Genomic DNA, 4,680 nt, shown 5'->3' on the forward strand with positions numbered 1-4,680 from the left:
TGAGCTATTATCAGCAGGAGAAAAAAACCTTTTGTAGTGGCTTTCACGGCCTTTGAGAAAGCAAGACAGGGCCTTGGAAGACCCAGCAGTGTTTGTGGCACAGGAATTGTTCTCAGATTCTACTGAGACTTCAACTTAGATTGCAGGATTCAAAGTCCTGAGTGCTGGCCCTTACACCATGGGACCAGCAGAGCACGGGTTGACTTCCAGCAGGGAGGACTCTGTGGGCAGGTGTGGCTCTAGGCATTTTCCGCCCCAAGCACTGCAGGCAGGTTGCCTTCGGCAGCTTGCCTGCGGGAGGTCCGCCGAAGTCACAGGACCAGCAGATCCTTCGCAGGCAGCCTGCCAAAGGCAGCCTGCCTGCCGCCCTCGCAGTGACCGGCAGAGCACCCCCCGCGGCGTGTTGTCCCAAGCACGCGCTTGGCGTGTTGGGGCCTGGAGCTGCCCCTGTCTGTGGGGACAATTTTTTCTGGCAGGGAGGACTCAGTGGGAACATGCCTCTCTGGCCAGCCCTGCATTTGCTCAAAAAGTCAGCACACAGCACTTTGCTGCAGGCCCAGAGGCCTTTCTTCCTCCAGACTGTGAGGCCAGCAGACAGGTGAGGCAGTAGCACCTTCAGTCCCAGGCAGTAAAGGCCCTTCCTAGGAAAGGCCATGTCCTGAAAAGGAAAAGCTAAAGTCAAGGAGAGTCCTTCTGAAACTCTTTGGGGATGTCATAGGCAGAAAATGTTTTTTTGCTTGACCAGGGACTTGAACCCTGGAGCCTCAGATTAAAAGTCTGATGTTCTATCAACTGAGCTAACCAGGCTCATATTTAAAAAAATGCAAATTTCATGCAGAAGAGAAACCAGTCAAGAAAAATGAGGGTAGGAAACAATACAGAAAACCTGCTACTCTCGCTCTCTTAGCAGTCCTAGCCCCAGCCTGCTCCTCCATCTGGCACCTTGAGGCCATATTCTTTTTTTCGTTAAATATCAAATCCAGGAGAAAACACAGTTATACAAAGCAAAACGAAATCACAAACAGAAATGTCATTGGAAATACAGAAATAAAAAAGGAAAATGCAGTTCCCATCACTTTATCATGTAAGGGCATTCTTGTATCAAGAGCACCCGCAAAGGTCCCTGTGTGCTTACGAGAAACCTGGAGGAACTCATACCACAACCTGAACATGAAACTCAACTGCTCCCAGGTGCCGCAGTAAAACCCTTTCCCTGCTGTGACGTTGCACTCCATAGGATTTTATGAAAATATGATAACCAGTGTGAATATAAAGTGACTGGACTATGCTTCATGCAAAAGGTCTCTTGTGAGGTATCGTTACAAAGCTTATAATCTACTGTGTGTGTTCATCCTATTTGTATGAACCGATCATTCTTGGATCTGAAACTAGAAATATGAACTATAACTCTGAGGTCCTGTTGTAATGATGCAAAGTGTGGGCCATTAATAATGGTTTGGACTCTTGATGGCTCCCATTAACCAGGCCAATTGACTGGAGATGGCTCTGTCCTGCACCATCTGTGAGTCAGGCCAGGAAGAATGAAGGCTTGGGGGTCTCACAGGACATGTGACCATGTCACCTGGTACAGGAATCCATCTTAAACCTGGGGCTCTTCCTGCCTTGTACCAAAGCTGTATAAGGGGGTGGAACTGAACAAACATGGCTGCAGTCATGAGACATCCCCAGCTACCACCTGAGCTGGAACAAGGGCTATACCAGGTGAAAAGATTGGGCCCAGACAAGAAATAAGTCTAGTCTTTGCCTCTCAGTCTGTGCAGATGGGACCTTTCCCTCCAGTGCTGGAGGATTCGCCCTTCTCATCTATCCTTGTCCTAAGCAGCACAGCGGGTGGGAATCTTAAATGTACAGAGGAGTCTTAGGAGCAGAAACCCCCCCAGACCTTCCATGCAATTGGCACTTACCCCTCACTGAGCAGGATTGAAACTCCTGCAGGGAGACTGTTGGGTCACATCCCCTCTGGGCATGAGCAAAGCAGCAAGGTGAAAAGAACTTGGAGATGCTGGGGATTGAACCCAGGGCCTCATATACACAAAGCATGTGCTCTACCACCAAGCTATATCCTCACATGGGCTATGGTGGCTGTGGGTTACACTCAGAGCCATCCTGTTCCCAGCACATCCTGTGACCTATAAGCTTCACGAGAAGCCCATTCCCCTCTCTGAGTGCCAGTCCTGCTCTCCTGGAGGTTACTTGTTCATAGGGGTCACTTTGCAGCAGGGCCAGATTCGATGTGTGGGGCAGAGAGAGTGGGTGCCCAGGACTCAGGGTGCAGAGATACACTCAACCCTCTCCCCTGCATTGGGTGGGGGGTGCTGCCACCCCCTGCTGGAAGGTAATGTGTCGGGGGGCACTGTGAATCGCTCAACACCTGACCCTGGTGGCAGAAGTGCTGTGGGGAGCTCTAGGTGTTTCTAGGATCTGCTCTTTCCACCTGCCTGTGAAGTCCAGCTTTCCCCAGCACATTCACACTCACTCACACTCACTCATGCCCGTCACCCCAATCGGGGTATGGGCCGCCAACCACAGATCTCCAGAGTCTTCTATCCTGGCCATTCGCTCTAGCTGGTTCCAGGTATAGCCCATTTTTTTGCTATCAGCCTGAAGGTCGCGTCGCCAGGTATTTCTTGGACGGCCTCTTTTCCACTTGCCTTGGGGGTTCCACCGCAGTGCCTGTCTGGTGATGTTGGTTGGCTGCTTGCGTAATGTATGTCCTATCCAGCCCCACCTTCTCCTTCTAATTTCTTCCTCTGCTGGGAGTTGATAGGTCCTCTCCAAGAGGTGGATGTTACTGATGGTGTCTGGCCAGCGGATCTGGAGAATCCTTCTGAGGCAGCTATTAATGAAGGTCTGGATCTTCCTGGTGGTTGTTTTGGTTGTCCTCCAGGTTTCAGCTCCATACAGTAGGACTGATTTCACGTTGGAGTTGAACAGTCGAAACTTTATTGCCAAAGACAGCTCACTGCGGTGCAATTGGGTCACTGTTTCCATGGCTGAACAGCAAAGAATCACTCCCTGTTTCCCTTCTATCTGCAGCAGGTTTAGCCTGTGTCAGTGATTATTGAGGTGGCTTTTGTTGTAAATTGTTATTCATTCCCCACCTTGACAATTCACACAGTCCCTTTCCCATGCAGATTCCCAGCACCTCAGTGATCCTGGTAGCGGGGGTTGGATCCTGGGATTTTCAGAGTTCTTTCCCCCTCCACCTGGAGTGAACTCAGCTTTTCCCCCATCCCAGACAATCCATGAAATAACAACAGGGGCATAAAGAAAGAGGAGAGGGAACATCTCACTGCCAGGGCTGGATGTGCAGAGGGGAATAGTGCCCAAATCAGTATTGCCATGTCGGATTTGCAGAATCCAAACACAAGCAAAGCCTGTGAGGCCCCGGTGTGCCCAGGGCCCCCTGCTTGTCCATTGTTTCCATGGAATTTAGCCCCCTGCTTTGCACAAGGGACAGAGAAAGATCTTGCTGTTCCTGTGTCTGTGCAACGAAAATTGTGCTTCCATAGGAAAGAGAGGTGGGAAATGGCCCCATGGTAGGACAATTTCCTCAGGATTAAGAGCAAAGGACTCAGGCTGAGAACTGATGATTTGTAACCCACCACCAGCCAAAACTGTTCATTTTGGGAAAGTGGCCCCATCATGCAGCATAGCTAGGCAGAGTAGGTGTGTCTATGCAAACACGGTCTGTTCCTGAAGTCTTTCCCCCAGCTCCTCACTAGATGTGAGGAAGGAGCTCATTCAGCCCCTGCTTCCGCTTAGTATTTAAAAACTCCTTATTGTCCCTATCTCTGCTGGCCTTAGATTTCTCCTTCTGTCTTTTTTTGGACAATTCAGATGAGGTGGCCGAGTGGTTAAGGTGATGGACTGCTAATCCATTGTGCTTTTCACGCATGGGTTTGAATCCCATTCTCATCACATGCATTTAGTTTTCACCCCTCCTTTGTAGACAACCATCTCCCCCTTTGGTACAATGACAGATCAAACAACATTGCTTCTTGCATACAAAAACCCTCTCAGAAACTCAGAATTCCCTTGCTTTAAATAAAATGTCTAAATCCCAGATTTCTTTAAAAAAAAATTCTCTAGTGCTGTATTTCTTAGTTTTTTTCTCCAAAGGGAACATCCTCATCATCTCCCCCAAACACCCTGGGACCTGCCCAAATTATTAAAATACCCTCAACTCGAGCAAGGCCAGAGCTGTGAACCAGAGCTAGTGTCTAGGCCAAGCTGTTCTGAAGGAGGCAACTCAAACGTTTTCTCCCTGCTTCCCTTGGCAAGGTCTGACTGAGAAAACAAAATTCCCCAAACTGAAAATTTTCTGCTGAAAACCAATACTAGTCTGTTTGGGGACTTTGGTTTGCAAGTATTATTGTTATTATTCTCTTCTGATTTCTGAATCAGTTCAGTTCAGTCTTTGTCCTCCAGGTGTGTTTCCAGCTGCTGAGTTGTGGGGGAGAGAGGCCAAGTCATGATGTCTCTTCCCCTCTTTCATAGTTTCTTCTAACTTGCTAGGAAGCTCCTTTGCTACCATGTGAGTCAAGCAGTGTCCATTGTCGCTGTGCTATCTCGGAGAAGTCTGCATTGTACACGGTTCCTGGGATAGTCCTTGGGAGTGTGGATATCTTCAGTGGGCCAGCAGCGAGTCTGGCGCCT

The 4,680-nt window shown here is 49.1% G+C and overlaps 1 non-coding gene across 1 annotated transcript; it reads left to right on the forward strand.

Moving 5' to 3' along the window:
* Nucleotides 1–3,860: 3,860 nt before the first annotated feature.
* TRNAS-GCU lies at nucleotides 3,861–3,942 on the forward strand. Its single transcript has one exon. It is a non-coding gene; the product is annotated as a tRNA-Ser (tRNA).
* The last annotated feature ends 738 nt before the right edge of the window (nucleotides 3,943–4,680 follow it).

This window comes from Mauremys mutica, unplaced genomic scaffold (genome assembly GCF_020497125.1).
Source record: "Mauremys mutica isolate MM-2020 ecotype Southern unplaced genomic scaffold, ASM2049712v1 Super-Scaffold_100186, whole genome shotgun sequence".
NCBI lineage: Eukaryota > Metazoa > Chordata > Testudines > Geoemydidae > Mauremys > Mauremys mutica.